Source organism: Helianthus annuus, chromosome 5, assembly GCF_002127325.2.
Source record: "Helianthus annuus cultivar XRQ/B chromosome 5, HanXRQr2.0-SUNRISE, whole genome shotgun sequence".
Classification (NCBI taxonomy): domain Eukaryota; kingdom Viridiplantae; phylum Streptophyta; class Magnoliopsida; order Asterales; family Asteraceae; genus Helianthus; species Helianthus annuus.
The window spans coordinates 157,117,504-157,138,104 of NC_035437.2; the positions used below are offsets into that span (position 1 = coordinate 157,117,504).

At 39.2% G+C, this 20,601-nt stretch overlaps 1 non-coding gene across 1 annotated transcript; it reads right to left on the minus strand.

Annotated features, from left to right (window-relative positions):
* Positions 1-13,924: 13,924 nt before the first annotated feature.
* Positions 13,925-14,030, minus strand: LOC118492738. Its single transcript, XR_004894740.1, has one exon. It is a non-coding gene; the product is annotated as a small nucleolar RNA R71 (small nucleolar RNA).
* Between the last annotated feature and the right edge of the window lie 6,571 nt (positions 14,031-20,601).

A 20,601-nucleotide genomic window follows, 5' to 3' on the forward strand; every position in this document is an offset into this window, starting at 1 on the left:
AGCTATATCCAGGTTAGGGATATCTAAGGATTCTTTACTAAACTGAGTGATATAATCTCTAAGTGATTCATTTTGACCTTGAGTTACCCTATATAAATACTAGTTAAGCGTTCAAACTTTCTACTACAAGAAAATTGATTATTAAACAGGTTAACTAGATTATTAAATGAAGTAATAGAGTAGGGAGGAAGACTTAGCAGCCATTTAAGAGCTGATCCTGTGAGAGTGGATCCAAAACCCTTGCATAGACATGCTTCTTTTATTGGACCGTGTTATGACCCTAAATAGTCAGTTAAGGCAGTTCATCTTCGTGTACAAAGGCGGAATCAATGTAAACAAAGTCACAACAGCTTTTCCTTTCAATTTTCTTCTCTATTAATGCTTTCCAAGTAAATTTTGACAGAGTTTTGACACCTAGCACAAGACTTGATTTCGCTCCAAAAGTTACAAATGAAATTACAAGTCAGGTATTTATACTAGGCCTGATTTCGCTCCAAACGACAGGAGCGGAATCACATTAGGAGCGAAATCCCATGATTAAGCTTTGGAACGAAACCCCTAAATACCCTAGGAGCGAAATCACCAACTAATACATTTAGGAGCGAAATTACATGATAACCTGATTTCGCTTTAAATGACATGAGTATCATTAGGAGCGAAATCTCACATTAAAACCCTAACTTGATTTCCGTGCTCCAATCTATCCTATCTAGACCTAAGACTCGATACAGACACAGTTAACAGACATTCAATGCACCAACAGACTCCCCCTTGGATGTTGACGAAGTCTTCGGCGTCGAGTCTTCAGTCTTGGTCTTTTCTCCAACTTTGTGTTCACATGTTCAGGAACTCTTCCTGACTCTATCTTCAATCTCCCCTTAGACTGTCGATCCAGAACTCTAGACTCCCCCTTTCACAAACTCCCCCTCTCGGTATACTGGGATCTAGGATCTTTGTCTGGTTCAAACTTTGACTTTTTGAGCCACGGAGATAATGAAATCCACAACCTGTTACTCAGCCAATAACATTACAACCTATTGATTTTAACAATAAATCTCAATGTCTATCAGTTTAGAAATCCACTCAAGTATTCAGGTCCAAATTAATGATCCTGATCACTCAATTAATCTACCAAGCTCAACTTAATGACCTTGGTTGATTTCAGACAAAACAAACTGATTTAGATCATCATAATCAAACATTTTCTGAAAATAACAAGCATCAAGTTAATGAACTTATTTTAACTTTTTCAACAATTCAAACTACATCAAGATAAGCTCTCCTCATTCTCCAGTCCAGAACTTTTCCTGCATCTACTTCAACTTTCGAGAATCCAACGATCAACTCTCCACTTTGGTTTGTCCGAAAATAAAGCAGAAATAAAATCTTTTTGGATTTTTAATGAAGTTTCTAAACTAGAAAATGAAATACAGAAACTTAAATTGCAAAAAGTAAATTATATACAAATATATTTTTTGGTGAGTGTGTCAGAGAATCATATCAATTTATCAGACAAATTACCAGTACCGTTAAGCTTTAATCCATACTCAGAATTAAAAGTTCACGTGGACTATCGATATACTGGTCCACTTTAAATTCTCACACAAATTTCAATTTAATTCAGGATACGATTTAGATGTTTTAGAAACTTAACTCATTCATGTGTCCCACCTCTTGAATATACTCCCGTATCCAGAATCCCAATATTCAAGCTTACAGGTGAGTATACCACAACTGATATCTGTAAGGGGTTAAATGCGAGGGCCGTGAGAGCTCAGGTCGATACTTCCGTATACGCAGAGAGATGACGGCTTCGACTTTTCGGTGTGTCCCCTTTAGAGGATCTTTTTGTTTCAACAGCACTGATTATCAATTTTATTGTGTAATCAAGTAGCTGAGGGCGATGCTATGTTTCAAGCATTTGCGGAAAGTATTATTCGGGGACTAGGTCAGAACTTCCATTCAGCAGAAGTCCCAGAATAATACCCCAGATATCACTGAGTATAAAGACCTAGTATCTCAGAATAAGGGACCTTTCAAACAAGATTTCAGGGGTTACCTATATATCCAAGTAGTGTTCCCCACGAAATAAGTTTTCCCGAATAAATCTACTAAATGTGCGAAAACCTATCGACACATCATCAGTGAGACTGTTTAATGCATTTAATTCTATACAAATCTTTAGCGTACAATAACTGTCAAACTGATGTACTATCATTTTCCCTATATACACAAGCTCTTTTTCAATTTTATATTGTTTTTGGATTTTGAAATTTTATCATGTTTTTGTATTTTTTTACTATTTTTGTATTTTTCTGAAAATATATCTATATCTACTCCCCCTAAATACCAAAACAGGTAAAAAATCGACAAACCATTGTAGATTGTTTCTCATCTTCATCCACAACAGTACCTTCATCAACGCCAATAATGCCATCCGACATCGAAAGAAGCTTCATACCATTCAGTTTTAACAGATACTTAAAACGTGTTTTATCAAAAGCTTTGGTATGTAAATCGGCTTTCTGTTCGTCAGTGTGGATTTTCTCGATTCGTATCAACTTTTTCTCGAAACAATCGCGAATAAAGTGATGACGAATTTCTATATGTTTAGTTTTAGCGTGATGTACTGGATTCTTTGTTATATTTATGGCGGCCTCATTATCAACAAAAAGAGGTGTGTTAAGAAACTGCAAACCGTAGTCGCACATCTGTTGCTGTATCCACAGGATCTGAGAGCAGCAACTGCTAGCAGACACGTACTCTGCTTCACATGTAGATAGCGCCACAGACGGTTGTTTCTTACACTGCCAGGTAACCAAGCGAGGTCCAAAGAACTAGCATCCTGCAGTTGTTGATTTTGCATTAACTTTGCAGCATCCGAAATCCGAATCGGAATACCCTTCGAGCGTAAAGTCGCCTTTTCTAGGATACCACAACCCCAATGAAGGAGTTCCTTTCAGGTAGCGTAATATCCTCTTCACAATAATCATGTGCGAAGCTCTCGGGTTAGATTGATATCTTGTTGCGAGGCATGTTGGGTACATGATATCAGGACGTGAAGCAGTTAAGTACATCAATGAACCTATCATGGAACGATAGAACGTTTCATCAGCCCTGTCTCCAGTGAGATCTAGGTGAATCCCATGATTTGTTGCAAGTGGGGTAGCAGCTGGAGTAGAACTTGACATCCCAAATTTCTCTAGAATATCATGCACGTACTTCGTCTGGTGAATGAAAATTCCCTCAGATAGTTGTTCAACTTGTAGTCCCAAAAAGAATTTCATTTCCTCCATTGATGACATTTCGAATTTTTGCTTCATTACTGATTCAAAATCTTTGCATAGATTCTCATTCGTTGACCCAAAAATTATATCATCCACATAAATCTGTACTATCAGAAGATGTCCATCGACCTCTTTAGTGAAGAGAGTGGCATCCACTTTTCCACGAATGAAGCTGTTGGCTAGTAGGTGTTGAGACAAAGTCTCGTACCAAGCTCTTGGGGCCTGGTGTAAACCATACAGCGCTTTGTCCAATAAGTAGACCTTGTTTTTGTGGATTGGATCGGTAAAGCCCGGCGGCTGTCCGACATAAACCTCCTCTTTAACCTTCCCATAAAGAAACACCGATTTTACATCTAACTAAAATACTTTGAAGTTTTTCCAAGATGCAAATGCCAGGAAAATTCTGATTGCTTCTAGTCGTGCCACAGGAGCGTACACTTCAGTAAAATCAATCCCCTCCTGTTGACTAAAGCCCTGAACAACGAGTCGAGCCTTGTTTCATACAACAACTCCTCTGTCGTCTCTCTTACATTTAAATACCCATTTTGTATTGATTTTCCTGTGACCATCCGGCAAATCAACTAGCTTCCCCACTCCTAACTTTTCAAACTGACTTAACTTTTCTTGCATCGCAATGACCCAAGAGTCTTCAGTAAGCGCCTCTTTGTAAGTTCGCGGTTCAATCTGCAAAATAAAACAACTCAATGAAAATTCATTTTGTAAAGGTGCTACTGTAGAGTAAAAACATGTAAGGCCCTGGTCAATTTGACGTCTCGTGCGAACGCCTGTTTGCAACTCTCCAATGATCAAATCCTCTGGATGGTATGAAAGAGTTCGTGGCATTACTTCGTTTGGAACATCTACATTGCCTTCCAGATTAGTAACATTCTGATCTGCATCTTGTTCACCGACTTGGTTTGTTTGACTTGAGAACTGGATCTGCTCCCCCTCAGAATCTGAATCACCATGGTCAAATACTGGCATGTTCTCAGCTTCTTGATTGTCATTCTCTGCCGACTGATTACCAGGAGCAACATCATCATGTTCACCAACATTGCTAGGACCTACTTCATCATCATTTGAAGTTTCCAGTGGTCTTCTAGAATACTCAGCTGGAAACATGTGCTGTGACTCATATTCACACAAAATATCCAACTCATCAAAGAAATCTTCTTCCTCCTCTGATTCTTCTCTCATGTCAAACGAATCCCATAACTTGTCATAATGATAACGCCATGAATCTCCAGGATTCTGCGGCGGCATAGTATACCCTTGACATTCAACATTCGCAGCTTCAATAATCCGCTTTTCACTTGGAACGAAGACACGTCGCATAGGACTTGCATATCCAATAGATATACCCTCAATGCACTTCGGACCAAACTTTCCATGAGACTCTATAATAGTACAGGGTGACCCGAACGGTTCTAGATACTTCAAATTCGGTTTGTGGTTATTGATTAGCTCAAAGCATGTTTTGTTGAACTTTTTGACAGTGAGAACTCTGTTGAGCGTATAGCATGCGGCGGAAACAGCGTCAGCCCAAAAATTTATCGGTAACATTGAATCTGCGAGCATTGTTCTAGCCGTCTCGATTAGTGTCCGATTTTTGCGTTCTGCGACTCCATTCTGCTGCGGAGTGTACGGAGCACTAAACTCATGCAATATACCTCTTTCATCACAAAATTCTTCCAACTTACTGTTCTTGAATTCAGTACCATTATCACTACGAATTCTTTTGATACGCCTTTGGTACAGATTCTCAATCTTCTTGAACAACGCCAGTAAACTATCAAATGTTTCGTCTTTCGTCTTCAAGAAAGAAACCCACGAAAATTTGGAATAATCATCAATAACGACCAAACAGTAGTAGTCTCCTGTAATACTTTTGACATTCACAGGACCAAACAAATCCATGTGAAGTCTTTCCAGAGGTCTCGAAACTGAATTGACTTGCTTTGTAGGGTGTGACTTTTTCTTCTGCTTGCCTTTAACACAGCTAATGCACTCCCCTTCCAGATGAAAACCTTTGACGTGAACTCCTATAACTAAATCATTGTGCACCAAATGATTCATTTTTCTTAGATGTATATGCCCCATCTTGCGATGCCACAGTCTCGATTCTTTCTCAGTTGCTCTAGACACAAAACAATGAGCCTGACTCGTGGTTGTAGTAGCTACGCTCATGTCCAACACGTACAGATCATTAACTCTTGTTGCCCTCATGATAATCCATTCCTCAGGGATTACAAATCCTGGCTTCAAGATCAAACATTCTTTATCAGTGAAGTGAGTAGTATACATCCTGTCACAGATCTGGGAGATACTCAGTAGATTATTCTCCAGCTTAGCAATGTAGTTAACTCTTTCAAACGTCACAATCCCGTTGGATAATGTTCCTTCACCAATAATCCTACCACCTTGATTACCCGCGAATCCTACGTAACCTCCGTTGATATTCCTAACATCATACAGTAATGCAGTTTTCCCTGTCATATGTCGAGAGGCTCCACTATCCATAATCCATCTCGAAACAAGTTTTGGAAGATCCTGCACATAACAAAAGTTGACTTAAAAACTTCAATAAAGATGCCGATTCATGTTTCGCGATCCAGGAATCTCCGGCAATTCAAACTACTTAGTCAAACATTGTGTCCACCCAAGCCTCATCAGTCTTGGGTGTAACCTTGATACTTTTGACTCTTGCAATTTGAATTTTAAAGTTCTCAGCCTTAAGAGGTGGAAAATTTGCATCATACTCAATCGGAATTGAATCCTCAACCTTTTTCTCCTCAGAAGTTGAAATTTTTGTTTCTGTTTTAGGTTTCCAAACTTGTTGAGATAATGCTACCCGTTTGTAAAACTTGTCATTTTTAGTTACCACCATCTTTACGGGTTCAGTTTTGACTTTGATGTTGTCGTTTTTCAAAACCTTTTTCTCAACAACCAATGGAGCTTTGCCCTTAGCATCAACTTTCCTTTTCTGAGACTTTACAACTTCAGTCTTAGGCTTCAAGTTGGTACAATTGCGAGCAATATGTCCAACCTAATTACATCTGAAGCATGTTCGAGTGTCAACTACTCGACTTGTGCCTTCAGACTGAAACTGTGAAGCTCTTTTTTCAAAGAATTCTTCATTTGATTTTGAAAAAATCTTTTTCTCTTCATCAGACAATGAACTCAAACTGTTCACAAACTTTTTCTTTTCAACAAACTTCTTGTTTTGACCATTCTTCTTCTGATAACCCTTACCATGATAACCACTCGACCAATTGTTTCGATTTTTGTTATAAAAACGTGATGGAACAACAGGTTTCTTATAGTAAGCTTTATCTTTCTCAAAATTCATTTGTCTCTTTGTTTGACTCAGATTGTTCACTTCTAACAACTCAACTTCAACCAATTTGAAAACATTTGTCAATTTGTTCACATTTACATTCTCAATGGGAAACTCAGAATCCGAAAACAACTTATTAGAACCCGACATCTTGTACATGACAAGAGTAAGTTCATCATTTAACTTGTTTTTGAACTTTTGTTTCGGAATGTATTTGTCCAAGAAACATCCATCATCTTCAGCTGAATCAGGCAACAACACACTTTCAGCTATGCTTTTGACAATCTCTGTCTGAACACTATCATCAGATGATGAAGAAGAAAATGTAACATCAATTGAATCAGGAAGTTTCACTTCATTTTCTTCTCCAATTTCAACCAACCCAGATTGTTTTTTCGAATAATTGTCAAGAACTGGTGGTGGTACTTGATGAAAACCCACCCCGGTTCCATCAGAGTAAACATCTTCGCCTACTTTGTTTTTCTCAATGGGTTTGGGAACAATATGTTGCAAAACAAAGCTTGCGGAGTTGTAACTCTTAAGCTTCAACTGGATTCGCTCATTTTCAATTTCAGCCTCTTGAACTTTAAGTTCTAATTTTGCGATTTCATCCAGTTGTTGGTTGATTGATTCCTCTTTTAACCGAAGCACCGTTTTTAGTTGAACATTTTCTTTATATGTTTTACCATTCCTATCATCATTATCCTTCATAGTGCTTTTCAGTTTTTCAAACTTTTTAGTGATCTGACGGTTTTCAAGAACTAACCTTTCATTTTCTTGCCTAATCTTTTCATGGTCAATTTTATCATTTTCAATTTTGTTAGTTAATTCTTTTAACCGTTCAGTTGAAGCTTTAACCGTCTTATCACGATCAAGGATTTGATCCTCAACACTTCTGACTTTCGCAGTCAAATCCTCAACCTTTTTAATGTTGTGATTAGTGACTGTGTTACAAACTTTGCATTCCTTGATGCAATTTTTGCAAACAACATCACCATTGACGTTCTTACCTGACTCGGTCATTGACATGTTTGAACTGACCTGGCCTTTAAACTCAGAGATGGATTTAGAATCTACCTCAAGCGCCTTAGCTGCCAGCACCTTGTCAGCCATTTTTCCAAGATTTTCAGCATTTAACTCCTGCGGCGTGTCAATGATCCCGGTGTCAATCTTCTTTGACTTCTCTTCTTCTATCTCCTTCTTCTCTTTCTCCTTCTCATTTCCGCTTCCCCACCATTTCTTCTGCCAATACTCATCTTCATCTTTAAACTCTTTGATTATAGCTTCCACATCAAGAGTTTTATGGTCAACAGCAATGTTTCCATATGGGTCAAGATAACATTCCCTATCTGGATCCCATCTATTAGCTCTTACTGCTTCATTAAAAATACCAGCTAATCTGACCAATCTGTTCGAAGCCAACGACCTTCTGTAAATGTACTTTTGTTCTTCAGTTCTGTTGTCTTTCCAAGGAATAGGTTCTGTGTTTGCCATGAATGCATATCCAACCGCATCCTCCTCAAGTAACAACTCACTCCAGTCGTAGCCTTCGTCGTCGTGAATTACTGCAAGAGCTCTAGACTTCTCTTTGTTCTCCTCAACCTGCTTCAATCTTGGCGGCTCAGATTTATTCTGAGGATAAATCTCCTTCTTGTAGTAGTCTTCTCTGAATGGGTTCTCAGACTCATCGGCATATGCATTCCGGCATTCACGTTTGAAGTGACCTTTTTGCTTGCATTTGAAGCACGTCACCTTGCTTTTGTCAAAACCCAACTTGGTAGAAGGTCCACCAATTGACTTCCTCCCTGTGATCTCCATGAAACGCTGTGCACGACGAACAACACTGGCCATACACCACCGTATGTCAGTTAGTTCCATTTCTTCAGGATCTATTTGGTCATAATCTTCTTTTGTCAAGTTTGTGTTGCCAATCTTCCCTGCTACCAAACCTTCATAAGATTCTAACACCGATGCCAAGAAAACCATCTGTTGTTTAGCAGACTCCTCGCTGAAATTCTGAGCATTCTTTAAGTCTATAGCGATGTTGCATTGAAATAAATTCTTTGCATCAGACTGGTTTGAATTTGATGAAGATCCACTGTGACAACCACTATGATATCCACTGCTTTGACTTTCTTTGTTTGTTGTGGAGACTTTCTCAGCAGAAAACGCAGTCTTGGGAGAATTGTTCTTTGGCATCATGCTCTTTGGATAATACAAATCCAAGTTCTGCTGGTAAGATGAGTGATTGACTTTGTGTGTCTTCTTTAGCTCCAGCTCGTGACTTTCAAGTCTCTCAATCAACAAATCCACTGTAAGCTCTGCTGGCTTGATCGTATTCTTCAGCATCAACGCATAATACTGCCAATCCATCTCGTCTGGCAACGAATCAAACAACTTGTCGACTAGCTCTTCTTGAGAATAGAAAATTTCATTTCTCGCCAGTTCCAGCTTTAGATGTCCAAATCTCTCAATCATTTTACAAACAGACTCATTCTTTAAACACCCAAACAAATCAAACTCTTTTCTAAGTAGTTTCTTTTTGTTTTTCACAATTTTTGTACTTCCTAAACATTTGGTTTGCAACTTTTCCCAGAGATCTTTAGCAGTAGTGTACTCGATCAAAGATATTATATCTTCTCGAACGGATTGAAATAACAACGCAACGCATTTCTGCTCAGCAACAAACGATTCTATCTCCTCTAGTGAAGTTAAACTTTCCCCACTTTTGCCTCCATCCTGGTATCCATTTTTTAGATTCTTCCAGTTGGGAAAGGCAAAGGCTTTCAACCAATCTTCGAACTTCTTGGACCACCGACTATATTCTTCAATAGCCATCAACTTCGGTGGTTTGTTGTAAGTTCCGAAAGCACTTTCAACTTCCAAAGCATCCGATAGCTTTTTCTTTGTATTCGGAGGATTCTCATTCGTGTTGCTTGAAGAAGTATCGTCTCCAGAATTTCCAGCAAACGCATACATATCGCTAAACGGGTTCATGAAAATATCATCCATCTTGAAAATACCTGAAAGATCAGCAAACACTTAGAAAATTTTCAAAGTTTTGAAAAACAGATGATTCGAGCGAAATCAGCTTAGAGCAAAAACAACAAGTATTGTTAGAGCGAAATCAGAATCTTTTCTGATTTGGAGCGAAATCAGTAAGTAAGTCTCGAGCGGAATTAGACAGTTATGCCTTTACGAGCGAAATCAAGATCTAGCTCTCGAGCGGAATCTGATTTTAAAGATAATACGAGCGAAATTAGGTATTTCGCTCCAAATGGATAAGTGAATTTCGAGCGAAATCAAGTAATTATGAGCGGAACCTTCGAAAATTGTTTGGAGCGAAATTAGGTTTTTAAGCCATTTTTACCGATTTTAATCCGAATTTTAACTTGATTCTTTCTAGGCTTTGTTAATTGTAAGTTTTACACTATATACTCGAAATTCAGGCCATTTCAACCGTAGGAACTAGTTCAAATAAGAAAAATATGAGAAGAAGTGAGTAGAAGTGAGAGAATCTGGTAGAATCAAGCTGTAATGGTATGAACTCCTCGTCCTGAGCTCTGATACCACTTGTTGGACCGTGTTATGACCCTAAATAGTCAGTTAAGGCAGTTCATCTTCGTGTACAAAGGCGGAATCAATGTAAACAAAGTCACAACAGCTTTTCCTTTCAATTTTCTTCTCTATTAATGCTTTCCAAGTAAATTTTGACAGAGTTTTAACACCTAGCACAAGACTTGATTTCGCTCCAAAAGTTACAAATGAAATTACAAGTCAGGTATTTATACTAGGCCTGATTTCGCTCCAAACGACAGGAGCGGAATCACATTAGGAGCGAAATCCCATGATTAAGTTTTGGAACGAAACTCCTAAATACCCTAGGAGCGAAATCACCAACTAATACATTTAGGAGCGAAATTACATGATAACCTGATTTCGCTTCAAATGACATGAGTATCATTAGGAGCGAAATCTCATATTAAAACCCTAACTTGATTTTCGTGCTCCAATCTATCCTATCTAGACCTAAGACTTGATACAGACGCAGTTAACAGACATTCAATGCACCAACATCTTTTAACCTCTCTGGGATGGGATTAATCTCCAACCTTTCTCTGTATTGAGCCACATGTTCTTCAGGATCTATTGAGCCATCATATAACTTCATGGTTGGTATCTGGAACCTTTTGGGTATCTCAGCATCACAAATAGGTGGTGCAAAACGAGATATCTTATGGCTCCCATTTGCAATTTCTGGAATAGGCTTAACCACCCCTAGAACACTGGATATCATATCCTTGAGCTTTTGTAACTCCCTAGCCATAGCTTGATTAATACCTGTATCCTGGATAAGGCCATGGTTAGTGGTATAGGAATTATTAAAAGTGTTACCTCCTGGTGGATTCGAGTTCAGAACCCCGTATGTGAATCCGTATTGTCGAGACTCTGGTATAATTGAAGTACCAGAAGAAGCAATGGTTTGCATTGGAATGAAGTCTCCTTGATGGACATCGGAGCTTCCAGGTTGCAAACTTCTTAAGGATCCTTGATGCACTGTGAATGGGGGTCTTGGAGGATAATCCATGGATCCGAAAACCTGAGAGGATCCTTGAGGCTGAAAGGAGGATACTTGAACCTGAGAGGATCCTTGAACCTGCTGCGTCCCCATGTATCCTCCTGAGCTGACGAAGGATCCTTGATGCTGAGAGAAGGATCCTGCTGGTTGAAAATAGGATCCTAAAGCCTGAGACGTTGCTGAGGATCCGTAGTGCATTCCTCTTGTTTCACCCAAGTATTGGACATCTGGAGCTGCAGAATGCTGAGAGGTTATGACCGGAGTGTCGAAGTTCAAAGATCTAGGCATCAATGGGGAATGATCCTCTGCTGATCTCTTCTGTTTCTTGATATCTCCAATTTCTCTGAGAATCCTTTCGTTAGTCTTATCCTGCTGCTGTATGTGATTCTTCATCTGCAAAATTAAAGTAAAAAGGTCACTAGTAGTAGGAGTATAAGATGCAGAAGAAGTTGGAGGTTTTGAGAAAATAGGAGTCGGTTTCTTTTCAGCATTCTTCTGGGATCCAGAAGGTGGTGGAGGCAAAGGTGGAACGCCTTGGGATGAATTGACTGCAGACATTGCACTTGAAGTGGTTTTTCCTTGAGAAGCCATCTGGTTGAATGTGATGAACCGGAATGACGGAAATGAACAAAATTTCTCAGAAATGAAGCACCAATTGCCCCACGGTGGGCGCCAAACTGTTTTGGTCAAAAATCAAGCAAAGATAATGCAACCAAATCTTTATGTGTGAGGTGTGATGCTTGAATCAATGAACAATGCTTAGGATAACAATCAAATGTAATGAACAAATGACACTAGGATTTATACGAGGAAAAAGCCCTTGATCAAGAATTGATCTCCGGCATAAAAAACCTCGGGTGATGGAAACTACCTATCACCAATTTAGATTAAACCAAATGTGTGTTATAACTTCGGATGATAGCGAGCCAGTTACAAGGATCACTAGAGTGAAATGTGTAGAAATGATGTGTAATCGCCGAGCAGAGTGTTGTAAACTGATGAGTGCAGTACGAGTGTGTGTTTGTAGCCAAAAATAGCCAAGTGTTCTAATCTAGCTCGCTATCCCCTTTTAAATTTAGTAAATATCTAAGATAACTAACTATCCGCAATTCGTGTATTCTCCCCACGATCTCCATAACGTTCACAATGGTCAAGCACGTGCGGAATAAAAGAGAATATGCTCCAGGAATATCGCCATGACCAAGTCCAAGCACGTACTCCTGCAAAACAATTCCATATTCAAAGCAGACAATCGTTAGTGTAAGGATCACTATGAGGATCCCGAATCCTGATCCTTCAATACTCTCTGAGGATCCTAAACTCAAACACAATTAAGGATCCTTAAACCGGACAACAATTGAGGATCACTGATCATAGGAAAATCCTCCCCTAACAACCACGACATCACGTCAAATTTTGGCGCCGTTGCCAGGGAGTAGTGCGCAACGTGTGTTATTTTTGATCTTTTATAAGTTTGTTATTTTTCTGGGTTACGCTGGGTGTGTTAATGTGCAGGTATCTACAGGTTCATGCGTACTAGAAGCTCTCACAAGCTATCACCGTTGGCATTTGATCCAGAAATTGAGTGAACTTTGAGAAGAGACAGAATTTTGCTAAGAGAAAACAGAATCGGCGGTTCACCAACAACACCTACTACACCATTTACACCAATCAGATACATGAATCCACCACCACCTCCACCCACTACGGGTGAACCTACACCACCCTTTATACCATCTTCAACACAACCATCAGCAAATACTACCACTCCTGCATCCACACCAGAAATCAATCCAACTAACACTACCTTACCTGAGAACACACAGTCTGAATACTCCTTCAGTTACAACCCTACATCATCCGCTGTTCCAGCTTATTCAACATTTTTCCTAACATCCGGCCAACCATCATCATCACAAATACCACCACCTAACCTATACCAAACCGGTCCATCCATTATCCATTCTACTCCATTCCAACCAAGAGTGCAATCTCAACATACTTCGGGAGAAAGACAAGATGGGTTCGATGATGAGTTTGAGGATGACTTTGTGGGTTATGATGAAGAAGGATACATGTATGGGGGTGATCGAGATCAAGGGGAGTATGCCTATGTTCAAAGTCAAAATCAAAGGATGTCAAGTGTTGGTGGGATTCCTCAACAACAAATTATACCTCAACAATTGCTACCACAAGGTCCACCGGTGCAAAGACGTGTTCAACAACCTCATGTGGGGCCGAGATTTCAACCACCTCCACAACAATTTGGGCCTCCACGCATGCAAGTTCAAAGACCAATAGGTCCTATACGTCTAAGAGTTCGTTTGGGTGTGCCAAGAAGACATCTTCGAGAACATGCTAGAGGTATTGAAGCACATTTTAGACCGGTGATTACTCATAATCCTTCACCGGTAGTTATTCCTCACAATGACCAAGGGAGGACGTTCGAAGTTCGAACCAATTCATTACAAAGTTTGCCAAAATATAAGGGTCTAGTAACGGAGGAGCCTTATTTTCATTTGGAGGCTTATGATTCGATTTGCAACACTATTGGGGGACAAGGATTCTCGGCCGACGATGTCAAATTGGTGTTATTCCAATTTTCCTTAGAAGATAAGGCGAAAAAGTGGTTCTATACATTACCTTCGGCATCTATTTATACATGGGCGGAAATGCAACAAATCTTTTTGGATGAATTTTATACCGCTCAAAAGACAAATGATGCTAGAAAAGGTTTGAGAAGTTTTCAACAACAAACGGGTGAAATGTTTCATGAAGCATTCGAGAGGTTTAACATGATGATAAAGAATTGCCCTCATCATGGGATAGAGCTATGGGAGTTGATGAATGCTTTTCATGAGGGGTTATGTGCCGAAGATGCTCGCGATTTAATGTCTATCACCAATGGCACTTTTGGCACAAATGACGAGCATGACGATTGGGAATTTTTGGAGCAAATGGCGGTCACATCAAAGAGAAAAGCTCAAGAAACAAGGAGAGCACGACCGGCCATTACCCGAACTCAAGTGCACGCGGTAGACGATGGTAATGTTCAAACTTCTAATCAAATTTATGATGTTTGTGCAATTTGTAATGAGATAGGGCATGCGGCTGAAAATTGCCAAGGAATGGAAGGGCAATATGAGGAGGTGAATGCTTTGCAAGGGCAAGGAGGGGGTGGTAGAAATTACAACATGAATTCCAATACTTACCACCCCGGTTTACGAAATCACCCGAACTTTAGATACAGGAATTCGTTAAATCAAGTCAACCCGAACTTCCAAGGAAACCAAGGATTTCAAAGGCAATATCAAACGGGTCAAGTGCATGGTGGGTCTTTGGGTCAAGGCTCTTCGGGTGGAAATGAGGTCATGGAGATGTTGAAAGCGATGCAAATGGAGATGCAACGAAGAAATCAACTGGATGATGTTCGCATGCAAAAAGATGAAATCCGTGACAAAGCGATTCAGTCGTTGACCACTCAAATGGGTCAACTTACAAGTGACGTGGCATTATTGAAGAAAGCAAAAGGTCAATTACCAAGTGACAGAGTGATAAATCCCAAGAATGTCTCGGCCCTAGCCCCGGTTTGACCCGGTCAAGAGCCGCGGGACAGGAACCCCGTGGTATTTAATTTAGGCGACAGCGGAAGTCTTTAATACAGGATCTTTTAATACTAAAAATGCCCGTTTACTTTATAACATAATTTAGGAATAAAACCCTGTAATTTACAATAAAGTGATTTCACTGGGAAATCTTTATTTTACAAAACATGTTTATTTATTTATTTATTTATATTGAGCCACTTCCTTAAGCTTGTAGTGCTTCACGGCACTTTTCCTGGATCACATCAGATCACCTGAAACATGTTTGAAAAAGGTTTTGTCAGCGGGGAAATACTGAGTGAATCATTCTTTTTGTCTAAAACGATGTATTGTTATAATTTACAGTATTAAGAGCGATTACAATGTTTCTACATGTCAACCATATACCCACGGTATTTGTCACTCGACCACCCATTGGCTATCTCGTTGTCCAATGGTGTCTGTGACTATGGTCATGTCACCCCTTGGCTAACCCGTTGTCCAATGGTGACGGATAACAAGTAATGTATACAGAACCCCACATACCGGTTGTAATGAAGACTACAAAGACTTAATCCCTGTAATTAGAACTTTGAAAACAAACATGATTTTGAAAGCAAGTTTGGTAAAAAGAGAATGACTCACATTGCAGATTTATGCGAGCGGAGTTTAGTCTACTGATTAGCCTGTTTAACCTAATTTAAATAACAATGCACACGAACTGGGTTAGTAACTAATACAGCATTTATGACAACTCACGAGATTAAACCCTCACAATGAATGACAAAGTGCAATACTTAAACATCCATCGAATTAACGACGAATGACAAAGTATAAACTCAATTTGAGCGGCACTTAAACATCCGTTGGATAGTTTCAATCGATCGGACATTGAATCGTAATAGCGATCGAGTTATTACCCTGTTATCGCGGCAGCGTGTAGTGATTTGTGTGTGTTTGTAGTATTTGGACGATATCTCAGCGTATAATTGGAATTTGAACGTCGTTCCAACGCCGAAATGCAAGTCCCAAAGCCCTCTATTTATACTGAAAATTTGACCCCCTCGCATGACGCGAAGGGTCACCCTACACCATAGGATAGCCACGTCCCTAACTAGCTTAGCTGAGTTGACGAAAATGATAAATTCGATTTTTACAGCAAGTTATGTGGATAATCATAAGCTAGGGTTTACCCCCCTTGAGTTTTAGGGGCCCTGATCCTGATTCTGATTGTTCTGAAAATTTTAGGGGTTATGCAGGATTACTTGGGTTTCTCAATTAGGGTTTCCTTATTGGACAATTAACATAATAAGTAATAATTTTAGTTAGAGTTGTTACATTCTCCTCACCTTAATAAAAATCTCGTCCTCGAGATTTACTGGAATAGATGAGGATATTTTCGTTTCATTTCTGATTCTAACTCCCAAGTGTATTCTGGTCCTCTCTTTGAATCCCACTTGACTTTGACTAGTACTAGTCGTTTGTGCTTAAGAAACTTGATCTTTCTATCTTCTATTTGCAGTGGTTTCTCCACAAATTTCAACTTTTTATTTACCTCTATATCTTGAAGAGGTACTACCAGGGATTCGTCAGATAGACATTTCTTAAGGTTGGATACATGAAATACATCATGTACTCCAGCTAATTCTTCTGGTAGTTGTAAACGATAGGCAACTGGGCCTATACGTTGGATCACTGGAAATGGTCCTATGTATCTTGGACTTAGTTTCCCTTTCTTTCCAAACCGTACTACTCCTTTCCAAGGAGAAACTTTCAAAAGTACCTTGTCTCCAACTTGAAACTCTAGTGGCTTGCGGCGATTGTCTACATAGCTTTTCTGACAATCTCGAGCCGTCTTTAGTATTTCTTTGATTTGCGTTATCTTGTCGGTGGTCTCTTGCACAATCTCAGGACCTGATAACTGACTTTCTCCTATTTCTGCCCAACAAACTGGAGTTCTACACTTGCGTCCATATAGTGCTTCAAATGGGGCAGCTTCAATGCTTGAATGATAACTATTGTTATAGGAGAATTCAATTAAGGGTAGGTGATCGTCCCAATTTCCACCAAAATCTATCATACATGCTCGAAGCATGTCTTCCAGGGTTTGTATCGTCCTCTCACTTTGTCCGTCTGTTTGAGGATGATATGCAGTACTTAAATTTAGTCGGGTTCCCATTGCTTCCTGAAAACTAGTCTAGAAATGGGAAGTGAAACGACTATCCCTATCCGATACAATGGAGAGCGGAACTCCATGTAAGGATACTACTTCGTCTACATACAACTTGGCTAACCTTTCCATGCTAAAGGTTTCTTTCATGGGTAGGATTATGAGCTGATTTGGTTAATCGGTCTACAATTACCCAAATTGCATCACTACCTTTTCTGGTTTTGGGTAACTTAGTAACAAAATCCTTTGTTATGAGTTCCCATTTCCATACAGGCATTTCTAACTGTTGTAGTAGTCCCGAAGGTTTCTGATGTTCTGCCTTTACTTGTGAACAAGTAAGACACTTAGATACATATTCAGCTATATCCTTTTTCATTCCTATCCACCAGAAATTATTCCTTAAATCTTGGTACATTTTATTGTTACCAGGATGCATGGTATACCTAGATTTATGGGCTTCTTCTAAAATTTTATTTCTTAATTCTCCTTGCCTAGGTACCCAAATTCTTTTCTTGTGGAATCTCCAAATTCCATCACTTCCTTGCTCTAATTCTTTTATCTGTCCTTTCATTCCTTCAGCATCGTCTTCAATTGCTGTTTCTTGAACTTTCTTTAGTTGTTCCATTAAATCTAACTGTAGATTTAATCTACGGGCACGGACTCGCTTTTGCTTTTCATGATACTTACGACTTAAAGCATCCGCGACTACATTTGCTTTTCCTTCGTGATATTGAATATCACAGTCGTAGTCACTTAGGATTTCCATCCATCTTCTTTGCCTCATATTCAACTCTTTCTGCTCAAATATATATCTTAAACTCTTATGATCTGTATAAACAGTAAACGTACTTCCATACAGATAATGTCTCCAAATCTTAAGGGCAGATATTATGGCTCCTAACTCTAGATCATGAGTTGTATAGTTTTCCTCGTGCTTTTTCAATTGTCTTGAGGCATACGCAATTACCTTCTTGCGTTGCATTAGCACACATCCTAACCCTAATTTTGAAGCATCACAATATACTTCAAAATCTTCCATCCCTTTTGGCAAGGCTAAAATTGGAGCATTTGTTAAATTTTGCTTTAAAATCCTAAATGCCTCTTCTTGTTTGGGTCCCCATTTAAACTTAACTGCTTTACATGTTAGCTTAGTTAATGGTACGGCTATTTTAGAAAAATCCTTAATAAATCGTCTATAGTATCCAGCTAAGCCTAGAAAGCTTCTAATTTCCATAGCTATTTGCGGGACCTTACATTTGGTTATTGCTTCTATTTTAGAAGGATCTACGTGAATACCTTCGTGATTCACCATATGCCCTAAAAATTGCACTTCTTGCAGCCAGAATTCACACTTCGAGAATTTGGCGTAAAGTTTTTCCTTTCTTAAGAAAGTTAAGAGTGCATGCAAGTGCTCACAATGTTCTTCCTGACTTTTGGAATAAATAAGTATATCGTCAATGAAGACAATTACGAATTTATCCAAGTATGGTTTACAAATCCGATTCATCATGTCCATGAATGCTGCAGGAGCATTTGTTAGTCCGAAGGGCATGACTGTAAACTCATAATAACCATACCTAGTTCTGAAAGCAATTTTAGGTATGTCTTCCTCTTGTACTTTCAACTGATGGTATCCGGAGCGTAAGTCTATCTTAGAAAAATACCTATCTCCCTGGAGTTGATCAAAAAGATCGTCAATCCTAGGTAATGGGTATCAATTCTTAATTGTAACCTTGTTTAATTCCCTATAGTCGATACACATTCTCATCGATCCGTCCTTCTTCTTTACAAACAACACTGGAGCTCCCCATGGAGAGGAACTTGGTTGTATAAATCCTTTACTTAGTAATTCATCTAACTGTTTCTTTAATTCTAGCATTTCAGTGGGTGCTAACCGATAGGGTGCCTTGGCTATCGGTATATTTCCTGGAATTAGATGAATTCTAAATTCTACCTCTCTATCGGGTGGTAATCCTGGTAGGTCTTCTGGAAAGACATCTGGGTATTCTGATACTACTGGGATTTCCTCAAGTTCCTTACTTTTCGTGTTAATGATTAATGAAATCATATACACTGCTTCTTGTTTTCTTGAATAACTGACCAACTTCATTACTGAAATAAATTTCAGTGGCTTTCGAGATTTATCTCCTGTAATTATTACTAATTCTCTTGTGGGGGTATGGATTTCTATGGAATTTTTATCATAGAGAATTCTAGCATGGTTGGCTACTAACCAATCCATTCCTAACACGACATCGAATCCGGCTAAATTCATACGTAACAGGTTTGCAGAAAATTTATGGCCTAAAAGTTCTATCTTTCCTTCTAGTAAAACCTTATCTATGTTAACAGAATTTCCATATGTTGTTTCGACTGTAAAAATCTGCTTAAGATTGGTTCATGGTAAATTAAGAGCTTGGCAGAATGAAGTATTTATAAAACTTTGGTTCGCACCAGAGTCAAATAATACTTTTGCATACACATTGTGTACTAGGAACGTACCAGCTATCACATCTGGAATGAGTTCTGCTTCTTGAGTGGTTAGTTGGAATGCTCTGGCATTCTTTTTAGTAACTCCATCGGCCGTCTTGGCTTTGTTGTCTGTTGGTTTAGCTAACTTAGGGCATTCTGGTTTGAAATGCCCAGCTTCTCCACAGTTATAGCAGACCCTTGTTTTCTTTCTGCAGTCCTCTTCACGATGTCCTACAACTTTGCAAAAGTTGCAGGTTACATTGCATCTTCCAAAATGTTTCTTTCTGCAATTCCTGCAGAAAGGCAGATTTGAGGATTGCCCCGTTCCTCTTTTCTTAACATTGCTATTATTACCCATACGAAATCCTTGGGTAATTTTCTAGGCCAATTCCTTCTTCCGATTTTCTTCTCTTGTACGTACCAGCTCGTCAGTCAAAGTGTTAGCTAATTCTACCGCATCGTCAATAGTGCGAGGTCTCGCAGCTTTAACGATATTACGGATTTCGCCAATTAATCCCCAAATATAACAAGAAATAAGCATCGGTTCTGGCGAAGCCAGGGTTGGTACCACTCTCGCATATTCGAAGAATGTTGAAGTATATCCTCGACAGTCTACACCCACCATACGATGGCTCAGGAACTTATTTGCCATTTGTTCCTTTTCATACTCGGGACTGAATTTTCTTTCCATTAGCTGCTTAAATTCTTTGCAATTCATGGCATAGGCCATATTTCTTCCTTTGGCTTGAAGTACCGTATTCCACCATTCTAGCACCCATTCTTTAAAAAGATGCGAAGCATACATAACCTTGTCTTCTTCAGCACATTTACTTATCATAATTACTGCTTCGGTTTTCTCTAACTAACGTAGTGTCGCAGTCGCCCCTTCATTGCCTACAAATTCAGCTGGTTTACAAGCAAGAAATTCTTTGTAAGTGCAACTAGGCGTTGCAGCTTTTATTTTCTTAGGGAATGGGGCCTGTCGTGGATCATTATCGTGGTTAGTATGGTTGCCGCCTCCGTTTATGCTATTACTGCAGTTATCTTCCTGAGCACGTTTACTAGGAATAATTTGTTGAGGTTCAACAGGTTTCTGAGCAGCAGCCAATATTGCTGGAATAGCATTGGCTATCCCTTGAGCAACGATATTTTCGATATCTTGCCTGGTCATA